Genomic DNA, 26,759 nt, shown 5'->3' on the forward strand with positions numbered 1-26,759 from the left:
TCAAATAATTGGGCCTTTAAGGCAGAGAATCAAAACTCATCACAATCCTATTGTTTTGAATGTGTGAAATAGTTTCTCTTGATTAAAATGACGAACCTTAGGTAAAGGCAGAGCACTCGTCAAGCTTAAGTACCTGAGTCGTTCACAGCACAGCATTTACTGACGTGGGATTGGTTGTGGTTGCTGAACATGAACCAATCTTAAGTTGTTCCTGGGAATTGAGGGCAGATCCTTGTTATAAGAAATACTCAGGAACATGTCTCTAGAGGAAGATGGACTTTATGGAATCAACATTAAGTGATCATTTGGTGGGCAGGTCATATACAGGTCTTTACAATTTGTAGGGATCGGTACCTTAACAATGGCATTGGCTTGTCCTTATAACAGAGTAAGTGCTACTTGTTGGGGTAGTCTTCTGTGACTTTTACATCTGTTATTCATACACATTGTGTTTGTCATGTGCTTCTAAATTCCACTATTATATTACTTTAAATTGAAGCCTTGATTGATTTCAATGTTCTTCAGTGCTTGTCTTTGGGGCAGTGTGATCTGTCTGTTCCTTCTCTATATTTGACCAGTGTTAGCAATCTTCTTTGCATTTGACACTGCCTGTAGTAAATGTACCTGCATTTAGGTGCAATGTTTGCACGGAGAGTACCAACCAAATCTGTCTTTGGATTGTTGCGATCGGTACCCTAACAATGGCATTGGCTTGTCCTTATAACAGAGTAAGTGCTACTTGTTGGGGTAGTCTTCTGTGACTTTTACATCTGTTATTCATACACATTGTGTTTGTCATGTGCTTCTAAATTCCACTATTATATTACTTTAAATTGAAGCCTTGATTGATTTCAATGTTCTTCAGTGCTTGTCTTTGGGGCAGTGTGATCTGTCTGTTCCTTCTCTATATTTGACCAGTGTTAGCAATCTTCTTTGCATTTGACACTGCCTGTAGTAAATGTACCTGCATTTAGGTGCAATGTTTGCACGGAGAGTCCCAACCAAATCTGTCTTTGGATTGTTGTGATCGGTACCCTAACAATGGCATTGGCTTGTCCTTATAACAGAGTAAGTGCTACTTGTTGGGGTAGTCTTCTGTGACTTTTACATCTGTTATTTATACACATTGTGTTTGTCATGGCCCACTAAATCCCACAATTACATTACCTTAAAGTGAAGCGTTGATTTATTTCAATGTTCATAAGTGCTTCTCTTTGGGGTATTGTGATCTGTGTCTGTTCTTTCTCTATAATTTTCTCTGGTCAATTTCCTCCGTATCAAGTTCATTGAGAATTATCCTTCAACTTGAGTGACTCTCTTTCCTCTAATCACAGAAAGTGCTATTAAGTTGGGGTATTATTCTTCAACGGATGGCAACTAATTTGATATGACTGTGGGAATTACCAGAATGGCTCCCCTTACAAGATACATTTCTGATGTTCTTTTTCTGAAGTTAATTGAACTTTGTTAGAGTATCAAGTTATTGGGAACCACACATTGCCTGCATGCTCTATTAAGTTTGCATGTATTTACAGTAGGTTACAATAGTTGTCTAGAAACTCTATATAGAATGAGTGCTGTATGAACTTTGCTTGTCTGTAACTGCTGTTTTTGCATCGGAAAAGACAAGTCTAGTAGACCATTCAAATAATTGGGCCTTTAAGGCAGAGAATCAAAACTCATCACAATCCTATTGTTTTGAATGTGTGAAATAGTTTCTCTTGATTAAAATGACGAACCTTAGGTAAAGGAAGAGCACTCGTCAAGCTTAAGTACCTGAGTCGTTCACAGCACAGCATTTACTGACGTGGGATTGGTTGTGGTTGCTGAACATGAACCAATCTTAAGTTGTTCCTGGGAATTGAGGGCAGATCCTTGTTATAAGAAATACTCAGGAACATGTCTCTAGAGGAAGATGGACTTCATGGAATCAACATTAAGTGATCATTTGGTGGGCAGGTCATATACAGGTCTTTACAATTTGTAGGGATCGGTACCTTAACAATGGCATTGGCTTGTCCTTATAACAGAGTAAGTGCTACTTGTTGGGGTAGTCTTCTGTGACTTTTACATCTGTTATTCATACACATTGTGTTTGTCATGTGCTTCTAAATTCCACTATTATATTACTTTAAATTGAAGCCTTGATTGATTTCAATGTTCTTCAGTGCTTGTCTTTGGGGCAGTGTGATCTGTCTGTTCCTTCTCTATATTTGACCAGTGTTAGCAATCTTCTTTGCATTTGACACTGCCTGTAGTAAATGTACCTGCATTTAGGTGCAATGTTTGCACGGAGAGTACCAACCAAATCTGTCTTTGGATTGTTGCGATCGGTACCCTAACAATGGCATTGGCTTGTCCTTATAACAGAGTAAGTGCTACTTGTTGGGGTAGTCTTCTGTGACTTTTACATCTGTTATTCATACACATTGTGTTTGTCATGTGCTTCTAAATGCCACTATTACGGTGCTTTAAATTGAAGCCTTGATTGATTTTGATGTTCTTCAGTGTTTGTCTTTGAGGCAGTGTGATCTGTCTGTTCCTTCTCTATATTTGACCTGTGTTAGCAATATTCTTTGCATTTGACACTGCCTGTAGTAAATATACCTGTATTTGGTGCAATGTTTGCACTGAGAGTCCCAACTAAATCTGTCTTTGGATTGTTGCGATCGGTACCCTAACAATGGCATTGGCTTGTCCTTATAACAGAGTAAGTGCTACTTGTTGGGGTAGTCTTCTGTGACTTTTACATCTGTTATTCATACACATTGTGTTTGTCATGTGCTTCTAAATTCCACTATTGCATTGCTTTAAATTGAAGCCTTGATTGATTTTGATGTTCTTCAGTGTTTGTCTTTGAGGCAGTGTGATCTGTCTGTTCCTTCTCTATATTTGACCAGTGTTAGCAATCTTCTTTGCATTTTACACTGCCTGTAGTAAATATACCTGCATTTAGGTGCAATGTTTGCACTGAGAGTCCCAACTAAATCTGTCTTTGGATTGTTGCGATCGGTACCCTAACAATGGCATTGGCTTGTCCTTATAACAGAGTAAGTGCTACTTGTTGGGGTAGTCTTCTCTGACTTTTACATCTGTTATTCATACACATTGTGTTTGTCATGTGCTTCTAAATTCCACTATTATATTACTTTAAATTGAAGCCGTGATTGATTTCAATGTTCTTCAGTGCTTGTCTTTGGGGCAGTGTGATCTGTCTGTTCCTTCTCTATATTTGACCAGTGTTAGCAATCTTCTTTGCATTTTAGACTGCCTGTAGTAAATATACCTGTATTTGGTGCAATGTTTGCACTGAGAGTCCCAACTAAATCTGCCTTTGGATTGTTGCGATCGGTACCCTAACAATGGCATTGGCTTGTCCTTATAACAGAGTAAGTGCTGCTTGTTGGGGTAGTCTTCTGTGACTTTTACATCTGTTATTCATACACATTGTGTTTGTCATGTGCTTCTAAATGCCACTATTACGGTGCTTTAAATTGAAGCCTTGATTGATTTCAATGTTCTTCAGTGCTTGTCTTTGGGGCAGTGTGATCTGTCTGTTCCTTCTCTATATTTGACCAGTGTTAGCAATCTTCTTTGCATTTTACACTGCCTGTAGTAAATATACCTGCATTTAGGTGCAATGTTTGCACTGAGAGTCCCAACTAAATCTGTCTTTGGATTGTTGCGATCGGTACCCTAACAATGGCATTGGCTTGTCCTTATAACAGAGTAAGTGCTACTTGTTGGGGTAGTCTTCTCTGACTTTTACATCTGTTATTCATACACATTGTGTTTGTCATGTGCTTCTAAATTCCACTATTATTTTACTTTAAATTGAAGCCTTGATTGATTTCAATGTTCTTCAGTGCTTGTCTTTGGGGCAGTGTGATCTGTCTGTTCCTTCTCTATATTTGACCAGTGTTAGCAATCTTCTTTGCATTTTAGACTGCCTGTAGTAAATATACCTGTATTTGGTGCAATGTTTGCACTGAGAGTCCCAACTAAATCTGCCTTTGGATTGTTGCGATCGGTACCCTAACAATGGCATTGGCTTGTCCTTATAACAGAGTAAGTGCTGCTTGTTGGGGTAGTCTTCTGTGACTTTTACATCTGTTATTCATACACATTGTGTTTGTCATGTGCTTCTAAATTCCACTATTGCATTGCTTTAAATTTAAGCCTTGATTGATTTAAATGTTCTTCAGTGCTTGTCTTTGGGGCAGTGTGATCTGTCTGTTCCTTCTCTATATTTGACCAGTGTTAGCAATCTTCTTTGCATTTGACACTGCCTGTAGTAAATATACCTGTATTTGGTGCAATGTTTGCACTGAGAGTCCCAACTAAATCTATCTTTGGATCGTTGCGATCGGTACCCTAACAATGGCATTGACTTGTCCTTATAAAAGAGTAAGTGCTACTTGTTGGGGTAGTCTTCTGTGACTTTTACATCTGTTATTCATACACATTGTGTTTGTCATGTGCTTCTAAATGCCACTATTACGGTGCTTTAAATTGAAGCCTTGATTGATTTTGATGTTCTTCAGTGTTTGTCTTTGAGGCAGTGTGATCTGTCTGTTCCTTCTCTATATTTGACCTGTGTTAGCAATATTCTTTGCATTTGACACTGCCTGTAGTAAATATACCTGTATTTGGTGCAATGTTTGCACTGAGAGTCCCAACTAAATCTGTCTTTGGATTGTTGCGATCGGTACCCTAACAATGGCATTGGCTTGTCCTTATAACAGAGTAAGTGCTACTTGTTGGGGTAGTCTTCTGTGACTTTTACATCTGTTATTCATACACATTGTGTTTGTCATGTGCTTCTAAATGCCACTATTACGGTGCTTTAAATTGAAGCCTTGATTGATTTCAATGTTCTTCAGTGCTTGTCTTTGGGGCAGTGTGATCTGTCTGTTCCTTCTCTATATTTGACCAGTGTTAGCAATCTTCTTTGCATTTTACACTGCCTGTAGTAAATGTACCTGCATTTAGGTGCAATGTTTGCACGGAGAGTCCCAACTAAATCTGTCTTTGGATTGTTGCGATCGGTACCCTAACAATGGTATTGGCTTGTCCTTATAACAGAGTAAGTGCTATTTGTTGGGGTAGTCTTCTGTGACTTTTACATCTGTTATTCATACACATTGTGTTTGTCATGTGCTTCTAATATCCACTATTGCATTGCTTTAAATTGAAGCCTTGATTGATTTCAAAGTTCTTCAGTGCTTGTCTTTGGGGCAGTGTGATCTGTCTGTTCCTTCTCTATATTTGACCAGTGTTAGCAATCTTCTTTGCATTTTACACTGCCTGTAGTAAATATACCTGCATTTAGGTGCAATGTTTGCACTGAGAGTCCCAACTAAATCTGTCTTTAGATTGTTGCGATCGGTACCCTAACAATGGCAATGGCTTGTCCTTATAACAGAGTAAGTGCTACTTGTTGGGGTAGTCTTCTGTGACTTTTACATGTGTTATTCATACACATTGTGTTTGTCATGTGCTTCTAAATTCCACTATTATATTACTTTAAATTGAAGCCTTGATTGATTTCAATGTTCATCAGTGCTTGTCTTTGTGGCAGTGTGATCTGTCTGTTCCTTCTCTATATTTGACCAGTGTTAGCAATCTTCTTTGCATTTTACACTGCCTGTAGTAAATGTACCTGCATTTAGGTGCAATGTTTGCACGGAGAGTCCCAACTAAATCTGTCTTTGGATTGTTGCGATCGGTACCCTAACAATGGCATTGACTTGTCCTTATAAAAGAGTAAGTGCTACTTGTTGGGGTAGTCTTCTGTGACTTTAACATCTGTTATTCATACACATTGTGTTTGTCATGTGCTTCTAAATTCCACTATTGCATTGCTTTAAATTGAAGCCTTGATTGATTTCAATGTTCTTCAGTGCTTGTCTTTGGGGCAGTGTGATCTGTCTGTTCCTTCTCTATATTTGACCAGTGTTAGCAATCTTCTTTGCATTTTACACTGCCTGTAGTAAATATACCTGTATTTGGTGCAATGTTTGCACTGAGAGTCACAACTAAATCTGCCTTTGGATTGTTGCGATCGGTACCCTAACAATGGCATTGGCTTGTCCTTATAACAGAGTAAGTGCTGCTTGTTGGGGTAGTCTTCTGTGACTTTTACATCTGTTATTCATACACATTGTGTTTGTCATGTGCTTCTAAATTCCACTATTGCATTGCTTTAAATTGAAGCCTTGATTGATTTCAGTGTTCTTCAGTGCTTGTCTTTGGGGCAGTGTGATCTGTCTGTTCCTTCTCTATATTTGACCAGTGTTAGCAATCTTCTTTGCATTTTACACTGCCTGTAGTAAATATACCTGCATTTAGGTGCAATGTTTGCACTGAGAGTCCCAACTAAATCTGTCTTTGGATTGTTGCGATCGGTACCCTAACAATGGCATTGGCTTGTCCTTATAACAGAGTAAGTGCTACTTGTTGGGGTAGTCTTCTGTGACTTTTACATCTGTTATTCATACACATTGTGTTTGTCATGTGCTTCTAAATTCCACTATTATATTACTTTAAATTGAAGCCTTGATTGATTTCAATGTTCTTCAGTGCTTGTCTTTGGGGCAGTGTGATCTGTCTGTTCCTTCTCTATATTTGACCAGTGTTAGCAATCTTCTTTGCATTTTAAACTGCCTGTAGTAAATATACCTGTATTTGGTGCAATGTTTGCACTGAGAGTCCCAACTAAATCTGCCTTTGGATTGTTGCGATCGGTACCCTAACAATGGCATTGGCTTGTCCTTATAACAGAGTAAGTGCTACTTGTTGGGGTAGTCTTCTGTGACTTTTACATCTGTTATTCATACACATTGTGTTTGTCATGTGCTTCTAAATGCCACTATTACGGTGCTTTAAATTGAAGCCTTGATTGATTTCAATGTTCTTCAGTGCTTGTCTTTGGGGCAGTGTGATCTGTCTGTTCCTTCTCTATATTTGACCAGTGTTAGCAATCTTCTTTGCATTTTACACTGCCTGTAGTAAATGTACCTGCATTTAGGTGCAATGTTTGCACGGAGAGTCCCAACTAAATCTGTCTTTGGATTGTTGCGATCGGTACCCTAACAATGGTATTGGCTTGTCCTTATAACAGAGTAAGTGCTATTTGTTGGGGTAGTCTTCTGTGACTTTTACATCTGTTATTCATACACATTGTGTTTGTCATGTGCTTCTAATATCCACTATTGCATTGCTTTAAATTGAAGCCTTGATTGATTTCAAAGTTCTTCAGTGCTTGTCTTTGGGGCAGTGTGATCTGTCTGTTCCTTCTCTATATTTGACCAGTGTTAGCAATCTTCTTTGCATTTTACACTGCCTGTAGTAAATATACCTGCATTTAGGTGCAATGTTTGCACTGAGAGTCCCAACTAAATCTGTCTTTAGATTGTTGCGATCGGTACCCTAACAATGGCAATGGCTTGTCCTTATAACAGAGTAAGTGCTACTTGTTGGGGTAGTCTTCTGTGACTTTTACATGTGTTATTCATACACATTGTGTTTGTCATGTGCTTCTAAATTCCACTATTATATTACTTTAAATTGAAGCCTTGATTGATTTCAATGTTCATCAGTGCTTGTCTTTGTGGCAGTGTGATCTGTCTGTTCCTTCTCTATATTTGACCAGTGTTAGCAATCTTCTTTGCATTTTACACTGCCTGTAGTAAATGTACCTGCATTTAGGTGCAATGTTTGCACGGAGAGTCCCAACTAAATCTGTCTTTGGATTGTTGCGATCGGTACCCTAACAATGGCATTGACTTGTCCTTATAAAAGAGTAAGTGCTACTTGTTGGGGTAGTCTTCTGTGACTTTAACATCTGTTATTCATACACATTGTGTTTGTCATGTGCTTCTAAATTCCACTATTGCATTGCTTTAAATTGAAGCCTTGATTGATTTCAATGTTCTTCAGTGCTTGTCTTTGAGGCAGTGTGATCTGTCTGTTCCTTCTCTATATTTGACCTGTGTTAGCAATATTCTTTGCATTTGACACTGCCTGTAGTAAATATACCTGCATTTAGGTGCAATGTTTGCACTGAGAGTCCCAACTAAATCTGTCTTTGGATTGTTGCGATCGGTACCCTAACAATGGCATTGGCTTGTCCTTATAACAGAGTAAGTGCTACTTGTTGGGGTAGCCTTCTGTGACTTTTACATCTGTTATTCATTCACATTGTGTTTGTCATGTGCTTCAAAATGCCACTATTACGGTGCTTTAAATTGAAGCCTTGATTGATTTCAATGTTCTTCAGTGCTTGTCTTTGGGGCAGTGTGATCTGTCTGTTCCTTCTCTATATTTGACCAGTGTTAGCAATCTTCTTTGCATTTTACACTGCCTGTAGTAAATATACCTGTATTTGGTGCAATGTTTGCACTGAGAGTCACAACTAAATCTGCCTTTGGATTGTTGCGATCGGTACCCTAACAATGGCATTGGCTTGTCCTTATAACAGAGTAAGTGCTGCTTGTTGGGGTAGTCTTCTGTGACTTTTACATCTGTTATTCATACACATTGTGTTTGTCATGTGCTTCTAAATTCCACTATTGCATTGCTTTAAATTGAAGCCTTGATTGATTTCAATGTTCTTCAGTGCTTGTCTTTGGGGCAGTGTGATCTGTCTGTTCCTTCTCTATATTTGACCAGTGTTAGAAATCTTCTTTGCATTTTACACTGCCTGTAGTAAATGTACCTGCATTTAGGTGCAATGTTTGCACGGAGAGTCCCAACTAAATCTGTCTTTGGATTGTTGCGATCGGTACCCTAACAATGGCATTGACTTGTCCTTATAAAAGAGTAAGTGCTACTTGTTGGGGTAGTCTTCTGTGACTTTTACATCTGTTATTCATACACATTGTGTTTGTCATGTGCTTCTAAATTCCACTATTATATTACTTTAAATTGAAGCCTTGATTGATTTCAATGTTCTTCAGTGCTTGTCTTTGGGGCAGTGTGATCTGTCTGTTCCTTCTCTATATTTGACCAGTGTTAGCAATCTTCTTTGCATTTTAAACTGTCTGTAGTAAATATACCTGTATTTGGTGCAATGTTTGCACTGAGAGTCCCAACTAAATCTGCCTTTGGATTGTTGCGATCGGTACCCTAACAATGGCATTGACTTGTCCTTATAAAAGAGTAAGTGCTACTTGTTGGGGTAGTCTTCTGTGACTTTTACATCTGTTATTCATACACATTGTGTTTGTCATGTGCTTCTAAATGCCACTATTACGGTGCTTTAAATTGAAGCCTTGATTGATTTTGATGTTCTTCAGTGTTTGTCTTTGAGGCAGTGTGATCTGTCTGTTCCTTCTCTATATTTGACCTGTGTTAGCAATATTCTTTGCATTTGACACTGCCTGTAGTAAATATACCTGTATTTGGTGCAATGTTTGCACTGAGAGTCCCAACTAAATCTGTCTTTGGATTGTTGCGATCGGTACCCTAACAATAGCATTGGCTTGTCCTTATAACAGAGTAAGTGCTACTTGTTGGGGTAGTCTTCTGTGACTTTTACATCTGTTATTCATACACATTGTGTTTGTCATGTGCTTCTAAATGCCACTATTACGGTGCTTTAAATTGAAGCCTTGATTGATTTCAATGTTCTTCAGTGCTTGTCTTTGGGGCAGTGTGATCTGTCTGTTCCTTCTCTATATTTGACCAGTGTTAGCAATCTTCTTTGCATTTTACACTGCCTGTAGTAAATGTACCTGCATTTAGGTGCAATGTTTGCACGGAGAGTCCCAACTAAATCTGTCTTTGGATTGTTGCGATCGGTACCCTAACAATGGTATTGGCTTGTCCTTATAACAGAGTAAGTGCTATTTGTTGGGGTAGTCTTCTGTGACTTTTACATCTGTTATTCATACACATTGTGTTTGTCATGTGCTTCTAAATTCCACTATTGCATTGCTTTAAATTGAAGCCTTGATTGATTTCAAAGTTCTTCAGTGCTTGTCTTTGGGGCAGTGTGATCTGTCTGTTCCTTCTCTATATTTGACCAGTGTTAGCAATCTTCTTTGCATTTTACACTGCCTGTAGTAAATATACCTGCATTTAGGTGCAATGTTTGCACTGAGAGTCCCAACTAAATCTGTCTTTGGATTGTTGCGATCGGTACCCTAACAATGGCATTGGCTTGTCCTTATAACAGAGTAAGTGCTACTTGTTGGGGTAGTCTTCTGTGACTTTTACATGTGTTATTCATACACATTGTGTTTGTCATGTGCTTCTAAATTCCACTATTATATTACTTTAAATTGAAGCCTTGATTGATTTCAATGTTCTTCAGTGCTTGTCTTTGGGGCAGTGTGATCTGTCTGTTCCTTCTCTATATTTGACCAGTGTTAGCAATCTTCTTTGCATTTTAAACTGCCTGTAGTAAATATACCTGTATTTGGTGCAATGTTTGCACTGAGAGTCCCAACTAAATCTGCCTTTGGATTGTTGCGATCGGTACCCTAACAATGGCATTGGCTTGTCCTTATAACAGAGTAAGTGCTGCTTGTTGGATTAGTCTTCTGTGACTTTTACATCTGTTATTCATACACATTGTGTTTGTCATGTGCTTCTAAATTCCACTATTGCATTGCTTTAAATTTAAGCCTTGATTGATTTAAATGTTCTTCAGTGCTTGTCTTTGGGGCAGTGTGATCTGTCTGTTCCTTCTCTATATTTGACCAGTGTTAGCAATCTTCTTTGCATTTGACACTGCCTGTAGTAAATATACCTGTATTTGGTGCAATGTTTGCACTGAGAGTCCCAACTAAATCTATCTTTGGATCATTGCGATCGGTACCCTAACAATGGCATTTACTTGTCCTTATAAAAGAGTAAGTGCTACTTGTTGGGGTAGTCTTCTGTGACTTTTACATCTGTTATTCATACACATTGTGTTTGTCATGTGCTTCTAAATGCCACTATTACGGTGCTTTAAATTGAAGCCTTGATTGATTTTGATGTTCTTCAGTGTTTGTCTTTGAGGCAGTGTGATCTGTCTGTTCCTTCTCTATATTTGACCTGTGTTAGCAATATTCTTTGCATTTGACACTGCCTGTAGTAAATATACCTGTATTTGGTGCAATGTTTGCACTGAGAGTCCCAACTAAATCTGTCTTTGAATTGTTGCGATCGGTACCCTAACAATGGCATTGGCTTGTCCTTATAACAGAGTAAGTGCTACTTGTTGGGGTAGTCTTCTGTGACTTTTACATCTGTTATTTATACACATTGTGTTTGTCATGGCCCACTAAATCCTACAATTACATTACCTTAAAGTGAAGCGTTGATTGATTTCAATGTTCATAAGTGCTTCTCTTTGGGGTAGTGTGATCTGTGTCTGTTCTTTCTCTATAATTTCCTCTGGTCAATTTCCTCCGTATCAAGTTCATTGAGAATTATCCTTCAACTTGAGTGACTCTCTTTCCTCTAATCACAGAAAGTGCTATTAAGTTGGGGTATTATTCTTCAACGGATGGCAACTAATTTGATATGACTGTGGGAATTACCAGAATGGCTCCCCTTACAAGATACATTTCTGATGTTCTTTTTCTGAAGTTAATTGAACTTTGTTAGAGTATCAAGTTATTGGGAACCACACATTGCCTGCATGCTCTATTAAGTTTGCATGTATTTACAGTAGGTTACAATAGTTGTCTAGAAACTCTATATAGAATGAGTGCTGTATGAACTTTGCTTGTCTGTAACTGCTGTTTTTGCATCGGAAAAGACAAGTCTAGTAGACCATTCAAATAATTGGGCCTTTAAGGCAGAGAATCAAAACTCATCACAATCCTATTGTTTTGAATGTGTGAAATAGTTTCTCTTGATTAAAATGACGAACCTTAGGTAAAGGCAGAGCACTCGTCAAGCTTAAGTACCTGAGTCGTTCACAGCACAGCATTTACTGACGTGGGATTGGTTGTGGTTGCTGAACATGAACCAATCTTAAGTTGTTCCTGGGAATTGAGGGCAGATCCTTGTTATGAGAAATACTCAGGAACATGTCTCTAGAGGAAGATGGACTTCATGGAATCAACATTAAGTGATCATTTGGTGGGCAGGTCATATACAGGTCTTTACAATTTGTAGGGATCGGTACCTTAACAATGGCATTGGCTTGTCCTTATAACAGAGTAAGTGCTACTTGTTGGGGTAGTCTTCTGTGACTTTTACATCTGTTATTCATTCACATTGTGTTTGTCATGTGCTTCTAAATTCCACTATTATATTACTTTAAATTGAAGCCTTGATTGATTTCAATGTTCTTCAGTGCTTGTCTTTGGGGCAGTGTGATCTGTCTGTTCCTTCTCTATATTTGACCAGTGTTAGCAATCTTCTTTGCATTTGACACTGCCTGTAGTAAATGTACCTGCATTTAGGTGCAATGTTTGCACGGAGAGTACCAACCAAATCTGTCTTTGGATTGTTGCGATCGGTACCCTAACAATGGCATTGGCTTGTCCTTATAACAGAGTAAGTGCTACTTGTTGGGGTAGTCTTCTGTGACTTTTACATGTGTTATTCATACACATTGTGTTTGTCATGTGCTTCAAAATTCCACTATTATATTACTTTAAATTGAAGCCTTGATTGATTTCAATGTTCTTCAGTGCTTGTCTTTGGGGCAGCGTGATCTGTCTGTTCCTTCTCTATATTTGACCAGTGTTAGCAATCTTCTTTGCATTTTAAACTGCCTGTAGTAAATATACCTGTATTTGGTGCGATGTTTTCACTGAGAGTCCCAACTAAATCTATCTTTGGATCGTTGCGATCGGTACCCTAACAATGGCATTGACTTGTCCTTATAAAAGAGTAAGTGCTACTTGTTGGGGTAGTCTTCTGTGACTTTTACATCTGTTATTTATACACATTGTGTTTGTCATGGCCCACTAAATCCCACAATTACATTACCTTAAAGTGAAGCGTTGATTGATTTCAATGTTCATAAGTGCTTCTCTTTGGGGTAGTGTGATCTGTGTCTGTTCTTTCTCTATAATTTCCTCTGGTCAATTTCCTCCGTATCAAGTTCATTGAGAATTATCCTTCAACTTGAGTGACTCTCTTTCCTCTAATCACAGAAAGTGCTATTAAGTTGGGGTATTATTCTTCAACGGATGGCAACTAATTTGATATGACTGTGGGAATTACCAGAATGGCTCCCCTTACAAGATACATTTCTGATGTTCTTTTTCTGAAGTTAATTGAACTTTGTTAGAGTATCAAGTTATTGGGAACCACACATTGCCTGCATGCTCTATTAAGTTTGCATGTATTTACAGTAGGTTACAATAGTTGTCTAGAAACTCTATATAGAATGAGTGCTGTATGAACTTTGCTTGTCTGTAACTGCTGTTTTTGCATCGGAAAAGACAAGTCTAGTAGACCATTCAAATAATTGGGCCTTTAAGGCAGAGAATCAAAACTCATCACAATCCTATTGTTTTGAATGTGTGAAATAGTTTCTCTTGATTAAAATGACGAACCTTAGGTAAAGGAAGAGCACTCGTCAAGCTTAAGTACCTGAGTCGTTCACAGCACAGCATTTACTGACGTGGGATTGGTTGTGGTTGCTGAACATGAACCAATCTTAAGTTGTTCCTGGGAATTGAGGGCAGATCCTTGTTATAAGAAATACTCAGGAACATGTCTCTAGAGGAAGATGGACTTCATGGAATCAACATTAAGTGATCATTTGGTGGGCAGGTCATATACAGGTCTTTACAATTTGTAGGGATCGGTACCTTAACAATGGCATTGGCTTGTCCTTATAACAGAGTAAGTGCTACTTGTTGGGGTAGTCTTCTGTGACTTTTACATCTGTTATTCATACACATTGTGTTTGTCATGTGCTTCTAAATTCCACTATTATATTACTTTAAATTGAAGCCTTGATTGATTTCAATGTTCTTCAGTGCTTGTCTTTGGGGCAGTGTGATCTGTCTGTTCCTTCTCTATATTTGACCAGTGTTAGCAATCTTCTTTGCATTTGACACTGCCTGTAGTAAATGTACCTGCATTTAGGTGCAATGTTTGCACGGAGAGTACCAACCAAATCTGTCTTTGGATTGTTGCGATCGGTACCCTAACAATGGCATTGGCTTGTCCTTATAACAGAGTAAGTGCTACTTGTTGGGGTAGTCTTCTGTGACTTTTACATCTGTTATTCATACACATTGTGTTTGTCATGTGCTTCAAAATTCCGCTATTATATTACTTTAAATTGAAGCCTTGATTGATTTCAATGTTCTTTAGTGCTTGTCTTTGGGGCAGTGTGATCTGTCTGTTCCTTCTCTATATTTGACCAGTGTTAGCAATCTTCTTTGCATTTGACACTGCCTGTAGTAAATGTACCTGCATTTAGGTGCAATGTTTGCACGGAGAGTCCCAACCAAATCTGTCTTTGGATTGTTGTGATCGGTACCCTAACAATGGCATTGGCTTGTCCTTATAACAGAGTAAGTGCTACTTGTTGGGGTAGTCTTCTGTGACTTTTACATGTGTTATTCATACACATTGTGTTTGTCATGTGCTTCAAAATTCCACTATTATATTACTTTAAATTGAAGCCTTGATTGATTTCAATGTTCTTCAGTGCTTGTCTTTGGGGCAGTGTGATCTGTCTGTTCCTTCTCTATATTTGACCAGTGTTAGCAATCTTCTTTGCATTTTAAACTGCCTGTAGTAAATATACCTGTATTTGGTGCGATGTTTTCACTGAGAGTCCCAACTAAATCTATCTTTGGATCGTTGCGATCGGTACCCTAACAATGGCATTGACTTGTCCTTATAAAAGAGTAAGTGCTACTTGTTGGGGTAGTCTTCTGTGACTTTTACATCTGTTATTCATACACATTGTGTTTGTCATGTGCTTCTAAATTCCACTATTGCATTGCTTTAAATTGAAGCCTTGATTGATTTTGATGTTCTTCAGTGTTTGTCTTTGAGTCAGTGTGATCTGTCTGTTCCTTCTCTATATTTGACCAGTGTTAGCAATCTTCTTTGCATTTTACACTGCCTGTAGTAAATATACCTGCATTTAGGTGCAATGTTTGCACTGAGAGTCCCAACTAAATCTGTCTTTGGATTGTTGCGATCGGTACCCTAACAATGGCATTGGCTTGTCCTTATAACAGAGTAAGTGCTACTTGTTGGGGTAGTCTTCTCTGACTTTTACATCTGTTATTCATACACATTGTGTTTGTCATGTGCTTCTAAATTCCACTATTATAGTACTTTAAATTGAAGCCTTGATTGATTTCAATGTTCTTCAGTGCTTGTCTTTGGGGCAGTGTGATCTGTCTGTTCCTTCTCTATATTTGACCAGTGTTAGCAATCTTCTTTGCATTTTAGACTGCCTGTAGTAAATATACCTGTATTTGGTGCAATGTTTGCACTGAGAGTCCCAACTAAATCTGCCTTTGGATTGTTGCGATCAGTACCCTAACAATGGCATTGGCTTGTCCTTATAACAGAGTAAGTGCTGCTTGTTGGGGTAGTCTTCTGTGACTTTTACATCTGTTATTCATACACATTGTGTTTGTCATGTGCTTCTAAATTCCACTATTGCATTGCTTTAAATTTAAGCCTTGATTGATTTAAATGTTCTTCAGTGCTTGTCTTTGGGGCAGTGTGATCTGTCTGTTCCTTCTCTATATTTGACCAGTGTTAGCAATCTTCTTTGCATTTTAGACTGCCTGTAGTAAATATACCTGTATTTGGTGCAATGTTTGCACTGAGAGTCCCAACTAAATCTATCTTTGGATCGTTGCGATCGGTACCCTAACAATGGCATTGACTTGTCCTTATAAAAGAGTAAGTGCTACTTGTTGGGGTAGTCTTCTGTGACTTTTACATCTGTTATTCATACACATTGTGTTTGTCATGTGCTTCTAAATGCCACTATTACGGTGCTTTAAATTGAAGCCTTGATTGATTTTGATGTTCTTCAGTGTTTGTCTTTGAGGCAGTGTGATCTGTCTGTTCCTTCTCTATATTTGACCTGTGTTAGCAATATTCTTTGCATTTGACACTGCCTGTAGTAAATATACCTGTATTTGGTGCAATGTTTGCACTGAGAGTCCCAACTAAATCTGTCTTTGGATTGTTGCGATCGGTACCCTAACAATGGCATTGGCTTGTCCTTATAACAGAGTAAGTGCTACTTGTTGGGGTAGTCTTCTGTGACTTTTACATCTGTTATTCATACACATTGTGTTTGTCATGTGCTTCTAAATGCCACTATTACGGTGCTTTAAATTGAAGCCTTGATTGATTTCAATGTTCTTCAGTGCTTGTCTTTGGGGCAGTGTGATCTGTCTGTTCCTTCTCTATATTTGACCAGTGTTAGCAATCTTCTTTGCATTTTACACTGCCTGTAGTAAATATACCTGCATTTAGGTGCAATGTTTGCACTGAGAGTCCCAACTAAATCTGTCTTTGGATTGTTGCGATCGGTACCCTAACAATGGCATTGGCTTGTCCTTATAACAGAGTAAGTGCTACTTGTTGGGGTAGTCTTCTCTGACTTTTACATCTGTTATTCATACACATTGTGTTTGTCATGTGCTTCTAAATTCCGCTATTATATTACTTTAAATTGAAGCCTTGATTGATTTCAATGTTCTTTAGTGCTTGTCTTTGGGGCAGTGTGATCTGTCTGTTCCTTCTCTATATTTGACCAGTGTTAGCAATCTTCTTTGCATTTGACACTGCCTGTAGTAAATGTACCTGCATTTAGGTGCAATGTTTGCACGGAGAGTCCCAACTAAATCTGTCTTTGGATTGTTGCGATCGGTACCCTAACAATGGCATTGACTTGTCCTTATAAAAGAGTAAGTGCTACTTGTTGGGGTAGTCTTCTGTGACTTTTACATCTGTTATTCATACACATTGTGTTTGTCATGTGCTTCTAAATTCCACTATTGCATTGCTTTAAATTGAAGCCTTGATTGATTTTGATGTTCTTCAGTGTTTGTCTTTGAGGCAGTGTGATCTGTCTGTTCCTTCTCTATATTTGACCAGTGTTAGCAATCTTCTTTGCATTTTACACTGCCTGTAGTAAATATACCTGCATTTAGGTGCAATGTTTGCACTGAGAGTCCCAACTAAATCTGTCTTTGGATTGTTGCGATCGGTACCCTAACAATGGCATTGGCTTGTCCTTATAACAGAGTAAGTGCTACTTGTTGGGGTAGTCTTCTCTGACTTTTACATCTGTTATTCATACACATTGTGTTTGTCATGTGCTTCTAAATTCCACTATTGCATTGCTTTAAATTGAAGCCTTGATTGATTTAAATGTTCTTCAGTGCTTGTCTTTGGGGCAGTGTGATCTGTCTGTTCCTTCTCTATATTTGACCAGTGTTAGCAATCTTCTTTGCATTTGACACTGCCTGTAGTAAATATACCTGTATTTGGTGCAATGTTTGCACTGAGAGTCCCAACTAAATCTGCCTTTGGATTGTTGCGATCGGTACCCTAACAATGGCATTGGCTTGTCCTTATAACAGAGTAAGTGCTGCTTGTTGGGGTAGTCTTCTGTGACTTTTACATCTGTTATTCATACACATTGTGTTTGTCATGTGCTTCTAAATTCCACTATTGCATTGCTTTAAATTTAAGCCTTGATTGATTTAAATGTTCTTCAGTGCTTGTCTTTGGGGCAGTGTGATCTGTCTGTTCCTTCTCTATATTTGACCAGTGTTAGCAATCTTCTTTGCATTTGACACTGCCTGTAGTAAATATACCTGTATTTGGTGCAATGTTTGCACTGAGAGTCCCAACTAAATCTATCTTTGGATCGTTGCGATCGGTACCCTAACAATGGCATTGACTTGTCCTTATAAAAGAGTAAGTGCTACTTGTTGGGGTAGTCTTCTGTGACTTTTACATCTGTTATTCATACACATTGTGTTTGTCATGTGCTTCTAAATGCCACTATTACGGTGCTTTAAATTGAAGCCTTGATTGATTTTGATGTTCTTCAGTGTTTGTCTTTGAGGCAGTGTGATCTGTCTGTTCCTTCTCTATATTTGACCTGTGTTAGCAATATTCTTTGCATTTGACACTGCCTGTAGTAAATATACCTGTATTTGGTGCAATGTTTGCACTGAGAGTCCCAACTAAATCTGTCTTTGGATTGTTGCGATCGGTACCCTAACAATGGCATTGGCTTGTCCTTATAACAGAGTAAGTGCTACTTGTTGGGGTAGTCTTCTGTGACTTTTACATCTGTTATTCATACACATTGTGTTTGTCATGTGCTTCTAAATGCCACTATTACGGTGCTTTAAATTGAAGCCTTGATTGATTTCAATGTTCTTCAGTGCTTGTCTTTGGGGCAGTGTGATCTGTCTGTTCCTTCTCTATATTTGACCAGTGTTAGCAATCTTCTTTGCATTTTACACTGCCTGTAGTAAATATACCTGCATTTAGGTGCAATGTTTGCACTGAGAGTCCCAACTAAATCTGTCTTTGGATTGTTGCGATCGGTACCCTAACAATGGCATTGGCTTGTCCTTATAACAGAGTAAGTGCTACTTGTTGGGGTAGTCTTCTCTGACTTTTACATCTGTTATTCATACACATTGTGTTTGTCATGTGCTTCTAAATTCCACTATTATATTACTTTAAATTGAAGCCTTGATTGATTTCAATGTTCTTCAGTGCTTGTCTTTGGGGCAGTGTGATCTGTCTGTTCCTTCTCTATATTTGACCAGTGTTAGCAATCTTCTTTGCATTTTAGACTGCCTGTAGTAAATATACCTGTATTTGGTGCAATGTTTGCACTGAGAGTCCCAACTAAATCTGTCTTTGGATTGTTGCGATCGGTACCCTAACAACGGCATTGGCTTGTCCTTATAACAGAGTAAGTGCTACTTGTTGGGGTAGTCTTCTGTGACTTTTACATCTGTTATTCATACACATTGTGTTTGTCATGTGCTTCTAAATGCCACTATTACGGTGCTTTAAATTGAAGCCTTGATTGATTTCAATGTTCTTCAGTGCTTGTCTTTGGGGCAGTGTGATCTGTCTGTTCCTTCTCTATATTTGACCAGTGTTAGCAATCTTCTTTGCATTTTACACTGCCTGTAGTAAATATACCTGCATTTAGGTGCAATGTTTGCACTGAGAGTCCCAACTAAATCTGTCTTTGGATTGTTGCGATCGGTACCCTAACAATGGCATTGGCTTGTCCTTATAACAGAGTAAGTGCTACTTGTTGGGGTAGTCTTCTCTGACTTTTACATCTGTTATTCATACACATTGTGTTTGTCATGTGCTTCTAAATTCCACTATTATATTACTTTAAATTGAAGCCTTGATTGATTTCAATGTTCTTCAGTGCTTGTCTTTGGGGCAGTGTGATCTGTCTGTTCCTTCTCTATATTTGACCAGTGTTAGCAATCTTCTTTGCATTTGACACTGCCTGTAGTAAATGTACCTGCATTTAGGTGCAATGTTTGCACTGAGAGTCCCAACCAAATCTGTCTTTGGATTGTTGTGATCGGTACCCTAACAATGGCATTGGCTTGTCCTTATAACAGAGTAAGTGCTACATGTTGGGGTAGTCTTCTGTGACTTTTACATGTGTTATTCATACACATTGTGTTTGTCATGTGCTTCAAAATTCCACTATTATATTACTTTAAATTGAAGCCTTGATTGATTTCAATGTTCTTCAGTGCTTGTCTTTGGGGCAGTGTGATCTGTCTGTTCCTTCTCTATATTTGACCAGTGTTAGCAATCTTCTTTGCATTTTAAACTGCCTGTAGTAAATATACCTGTATTTGGTGCAATGTTTTCACTGAGAGTCCCAACTAAATCTATCTTTGGATCGTTGCGATCGGTACCCTAACAATGGCATTGACTTGTCCTTATAAAAGAGTAAGTGCTACTTGTTGGGGTAGTCTTCTGTGACTTTTACATCTGTTATTTATACACATTGTGTTTGTCATGGCCCACTAAATCCCACAATTACATTACCTTAAAGTGAAGCGTTGATTGATTTCAATGTTCATAAGTGCTTCTCTTTGGGGTAGTGTGATCTGTGTCTGTTCTTTCTCTATAATTTCCTCTGGTCAATTTCCTCCGTATCAAGTTCATTGAGAATTATCCTTCAACTTGAGTGACTCTCTTTCCTCTAATCACAGAAAGTGCTATTAAGTTGGGGTATTATTCTTCAACGGATGGCAACTAATTTGATATGACTGTGGGAATTACCAGAATGGCTCCCCTTACAAGATACATTTCTGATGTTCTTTTTCTGAAGTTAATTGAACTTTGTTAGAGTATCAAGTTATTGGGAACCACACATTGCCTGCATGCTCTATTAAGTTTGCATGTATTTACAGTAGGTTACAATAGTTGTCTAGAAACTCTATATAGAATGAGTGCTGTATGAACTTTGCTTGTCTGTAACTGCTGTTTTTGCATCGGAAAAGACAAGTCTAGTAGACCATTCAAATAATTGGGCCTTTAAGGCAGAGAATCAAAACTCATCACAATCCTATTGTTTTGAATGTGTGAAATAGTTTCTCTTGATTAAAATGACGAACCTTAGGTAAAGGCAGAGCACTCGTCAAGCTTAAGTACCTGAGTCGTTCACAGCACAGCATTTACTGACGTGGGATTGGTTGTGGTTGCTGAACATGAACCAATCTTAAGTTGTTCCTGGGAATTGAGGGCAGATCCTTGTTATAAGAAATACTCAGGAACATGTCTCTAGAGGAAGATGGACTTCATGGAATCAACATTAAGTGATCATTTGGTGGGCAGGTCATATACAGGTCTTTACAATTTGTAGGGATCGGTACCTTAACAATGGCATTGGCTTGTCCTTATAACAGAGTAAGTGCTACTTGTTGGGGTAGTCTTCTGTGACTTTTACATCTGTTATTCATTCACATTGTGTTTGTCATGTGCTTCTAAATTCCACTATTATATTACTTTAAATTGAAGCCTTGATTGATTTCAATGTTCTTCAGTGCTTGTCTTTGGGGCAGTGTGATCTGTCTGTTCCTTCTCTATATTTGACCAGTGTTAGCAATCTTCTTTGCATTTGACACTGCCTGTAGTAAATGTACCTGCATTTAGGTGCAATGTTTGCACGGAGAGTACCAACCAAATCTGTCTTTGGATTGTTGCGATCGGTACCCTAACAATGGCATTGGCTTGTCCTTATAACAGAGTAAGTGCTACTTGTTGGGGTAGTCTTCTGTGACTTTTACATCTGTTATTCATACACATTGTGTTTGTCATGTGCTTCTAAATTCCACTATTATATTACTTTAAATTGAAGCCTTGATTGATTTCAATGTTCTTCAGTGCTTGTCTTTGGGGCAGTGTGATCTGTCTGTTCCTTCTCTATATTTGACCAGTGTTAGCAATCTTCTTTGCATTTGACACTGCCTGTAGTAAATGTACCTGCATTTAGGTGCAATGTTTGCACGGAGAGTCCCAACCAAATCTGTCTTTGGATTGTTGTGATCGGTACCCTAACAATGGCATTGGCTTGTCCTTATAACAGAGTAAGTGCTACTTGTTGGGGTAGTCTTCTGTGACTTTTACATGTGTTATTCATACACATTGTGTTTGTCATGTGCTTCAAAATTCCACTATTATATTACTTTAAATTGAAGCCTTGATTGATTTCAATGTTCTTCAGTGCTTGTCTTTGGGGCAGTGTGATCTGTCTGTTCCTTCTCTATATTTGACCAGTGTTAGCAATCTTCTTTGCATTTTAAACTGCCTGTAGTAAATATACCTGTATTTGGTGCGATGTTTTCACTGAGAGTCCCAACTAAATCTATCTTTGGATCGTTGCGATCGGTACCCTAACAATGGCATTGACTTGTCCTTATAAAAGAGTAAGTGCTACTTGTTGGGGTAGTCTTCTGTGACTTTTACATCTGTTATTTATACACATTGTGTTTGTCATGGCCCACTAAATCCCACAATTACATTACCTTAAAGTGAAGCGTTGATTGATTTCAATGTTCATAAGTGCTTCTCTTTGGGGTAGTGTGATCTGTGTCTGTTCTTTCTCTATAATTTCCTCTGGTCAATTTCCTCCGTATCAAGTTCATTGAGAATTATCCTTCAACTTGAGTGACTCTCTTTCCTCTAATCACAGAAAGTGCTATTAAGTTGGGGTATTATTCTTCAACGGATGGCAACTAATTTGATATGACTGTGGGAATTACCAGAATGGCTCCCCTTACAAGATACATTTCTGATGTTCTTTTTCTGAAGTTAATTGAACTTTGTTAGAGTATCAAGTTATTGGGAACCACACATTGCCTGCATGCTCTATTAAGTTTGCATGTATTTACAGTAGGTTACAATAGTTGTCTAGAAACTCTATATAGAATGAGTGCTGTATGAACTTTGCTTGTCTGTAACTGCTGTTTTTGCATCGGAAAAGACAAGTCTAGTAGACCATTCAAATAATTGGGCCTTTAAGGCAGAGAATCAAAACTCATCACAATCCTATTGTTTTGAATGTGTGAAATAGTTTCTCTTGATTAAAATGACGAACCTTAGGTAAAGGAAGAGCACTCGTCAAGCTTAAGTACCTGAGTCGTTCACAGCACAGCATTTACTGACGTGGGATTGGTTGTGGTTGCTGAACATGAACCAATCTTAAGTTGTTCCTGGGAATTGAGGGCAGATCCTTGTTATAAGAAATACTCAGGAACATGTCTCTAGAGGAAGATGGACTTCATGGAATCAACATTAAGTGATCATTTGGTGGGCAGGTCATATACAGGTCTTTACAATTTGTAGGGATCGGTACCTTAACAATGGCATTGGCTTGTCCTTATAACAGAGTAAGTGCTACTTGTTGGGGTAGTCTTCTGTGACTTTTACATCTGTTATTCATACACATTGTGTTTGTCATGTGCTTCTAAATTCCACTATTATATTACTTTAAATTGAAGCCTTGATTGATTTCAATGTTCTTCAGTGCTTGTCTTTGGGGCAGTGTGATCTGTCTGTTCCTTCTCTATATTTGACCAGTGTTAGCAATCTTCTTTGCATTTGACACTGCCTGTAGTAAATATACCTGTATTTGGTGCAATGTTTGCACTGAGAGTCCCAACTAAATCTGTCTTTGGATTGTTGCGATCGGTACCCTAACAATGGTATTGGCTTGTCCTTATAACAGAGTAAGTGCTATTTGTTGGGGTAGTCTTCTGTGACTTTTACATCTGTTATTCATACACATTGTGTTTGTCATGTGCTTCTAATATCCACTATTGCATTGCTTTAAATTGAAGCCTTGATTGATTTCAAAGTTCTTCAGTGCTTGTCTTTGGGGCAGTGTGATCTGTCTATTCCTTCTCTATATTTGACCAGTGTTAGCAATCTTCTTTGCATTTTACACTGCCTGTAGTAAATATACCAGCATTTAGGTGCAATGTTTGCACTGAGAGTCCCAACTAAATCTGTCTTTAGATTGTTGCGATCGGTACCCTAACAATGGCAATGGCTTGTCCTTATAACAGAGTAAGTGCTACTTGTTGGGGTAGTCTTCTGTGACTTTTACATGTGTTATTCATACACATTGTGTTTGTCATGTGCTTCTAAATTCCACTATTATATTACTTTAAATTGAAGCCTTGATTGATTTCAATGTTCATCAGTGCTTGTCTTTGTGGCAGTGTGATCTGTCTGTTCCTTCTCTATATTTGACCAGTGTTAGCAATCTTCTTTGCATTTTACACTGCCTGTAGTAAATGTACCTGCATTTAGGTGCAATGTTTGCACGGAGAGTCCCAACTAAATCTGTCTTTGGATTGTTGCGATCGGTACCCTAACAATGGCATTGACTTGTCCTTATAAAAGAGTAAGTGCTACTTGTTGGGGTAGTCTTCTGTGACTTTAACATCTGTTATTCATACACATTGTGTTTGTCATGTGCTTCTAAATTCCACTATTGCATTGCTTTAAATTGAAGCCTTGATTGATTTCAATGTTCTTCAGTGCTTGTCTTTGAGGCAGTGTGATCTGTCTGTTCCTTCTCTATATTTGACCTGTGTTAGCAATATTCTTTGCATTTGACACTGCCTGTAGTAAATATACCTGCATTTAGGTGCAATGTTTGCACTGAGAGTCCCAACTAAATCTGTCTTTGGATTGTTGCGATCGGTACCCTAACAATGGCATTGGCTTGTCCTTATAACAGAGTAAGTGCTACTTGTTGGGGTAGCCTTCTGTGACTTTTACATCTGTTATTCATTCACATTGTGTTTGTCATGTGCTTCAAAATGCCACTATTACGGTGCTTTAAATTGAAGCCTTGATTGATTTCAATGTTCTTCAGTGCTTGTCTTTGGGGCAGTGTGATCTGTCTGTTCCTTCTCTATATTTGACCAGTGTTAGCAATCTTCTTTGCATTTTACACTGCCTGTAGTAAATATACCTGTATTTGGTGCAATGTTTGCACTGAGAGTCCCAACTAAATCTGTCTTTGGATTGTTGCGATCGGTACCCTAACAATGGCATTGGCTTGTCCTTATAACAGAGTAAGTGCTACTTGTTGGGGTAGTCTTCTGTGACTTTTACATCTGTTATTCATACACATTGTGTTTGTCATGTGCTTCTAAATGCCACTATTACGGTGCTTTAAATTGAAGCCTTGATTGATTTCAATGTTCTTCAGTGCTTGTCTTTGGGGCAGTGTGATCTGTCTGTTCCTTCTCTATATTTGACCAGTGTTAGCAATCTTCTTTGCATTTTACACTGCCTGTAGTAAATATACCTGCATTTAGGTGCAATGTTTGCACGGAGAGTCCCAACCAAATCTGTCTTTGGATTGTTGTGATCGGTACCCTAACAATGGCATTGGCTTGTCCTTATAACAGAGTAAGTGCTACTTGTTGGGGTAGTCTTCTGTGACTTTTACATGTGTTATTCATACACATTGTGTTTGTCATGTGCTTCAAAATTCCACTATTATATTACTTTAAATTGAAGCCTTGATTGATTTCAATGTTCTTCAGTGCTTGTCTTTGGGGCAGTGTGATCTGTCTGTTCCTTCTCTATATTTGACCAGTGTTAGCAATCTTCTTTGCATTTTAAACTGCCTGTAGTAAATATACCTGTATTTGGTGCGATGTTTTCACTGAGAGTCCCAACTAAATCTATCTTTGGATCGTTGCGATCGGTACCCTAACAATGGCATTGACTTGTCCTTATAAAAGAGTAAGTGCTACTTGTTGGGGTAGTCTTCTGTGACTTTTACATCTGTTATTTATACACATTGTGTTTGTCATGGCCCACTAAATCCCACAATTACATTACCTTAAAGTGAAGCGTTGATTGATTTCAATGTTCATAAGTGCTTCTCTTTGGGGTAGTGTGATCTGTGTCTGTTCTTTCTCTATAATTTCCTCTGGTCAATTTCCTCCGTATCAAGTTCATTGAGAATTATCCTTCAACTTGAGTGACTCTCTTTCCTCTAATCACAGAAAGTGCTATTAAGTTGGGGTATTATTCTTCAACGGATGGCAACTAATTTGATATGACTGTGGGAATTACCAGAATGGCTCCCCTTACAAGATACATTTCTGATGTTCTTTTTCTGAAGTTAATTGAACTTTGTTAGAGTATCAAGTTATTGGGAACCACACATTGCCTGCATGCTCTATTAAGTTTGCATGTATTTACAGTAGGTTACAATAGTTGTCTAGAAACTCTATATAGAATGAGTGCTGTATGAACTTTGCTTGTCTGTAACTGCTGTTTTTGCATCGGAAAAGACAAGTCTAGTAGACCATTCAAATAATTGGGCCTTTAAGGCAGAGAATCAAAACTCATCACAATCCTATTGTTTTGAATGTGTGAAATAGTTTCTCTTGATTAAAATGACGAACCTTAGGTAAAGGAAGAGCACTCGTCAAGCTTAAGTACCTGAGTCGTTCACAGCACAGCATTTACTGACGTGGGATTGGTTGTGGTTGCTGAACATGAACCAATCTTAAGTTGTTCCTGGGAATTGAGGGCAGATCCTTGTTATAAGAAATACTCAGGAACATGTCTCTAGAGGAAGATGGACTTCATGGAATCAACATTAAGTGATCATTTGGTGGGCAGGTCATATACAGGTCTTTACAATTTGTAGGGATCGGTACCTTAACAATGGCATTGGCTTGTCCTTATAACAGAGTAAGTGCTACTTGTTGGGGTAGTCTTCTGTGACTTTTACATCTGTTATTCATACACATTGTGTTTGTCATGTGCTTCTAAATTCCACTATTATATTACTTTAAATTGAAGCCTTGATTGATTTCAATGTTCTTCAGTGCTTGTCTTTGGGGCAGTGTGATCTGTCTGTTCCTTCTCTATATTTGACCAGTGTTAGCAATCTTCTTTGCATTTTAGACTGCCTGTAGTAAATATACCTGTATTTGGTGCAATGTTTGCACTGAGAGTCCCAACTAAATCTGCCTTTGGATTGTTGCGATCGGTACCCTAACAATGGCATTGGCTTGTCCTTATAACAGAGTAAGTGCTGCTTGTTGGGGTAGTCTTCTGTGACTTTTACATCTGTTATTCATACACATTGTGTTTGTCATGTGCTTCTAAATTCCACTATTGCATTGCTTTAAATTTAAGCCTTGATTGATTTAAATGTTCTTCAGTGCTTGTCTTTGGGGCAGTGTGATCTGTCTGTTCCTTCTCTATATTTGACCAGTGTTAGCAATCTTCTTTGCATTTGACACTGC

The sequence above is a fragment of the Osmerus eperlanus genome, chromosome 9 (genome assembly GCF_963692335.1).
Source record: "Osmerus eperlanus chromosome 9, fOsmEpe2.1, whole genome shotgun sequence".
NCBI lineage: Eukaryota > Metazoa > Chordata > Actinopteri > Osmeriformes > Osmeridae > Osmerus > Osmerus eperlanus.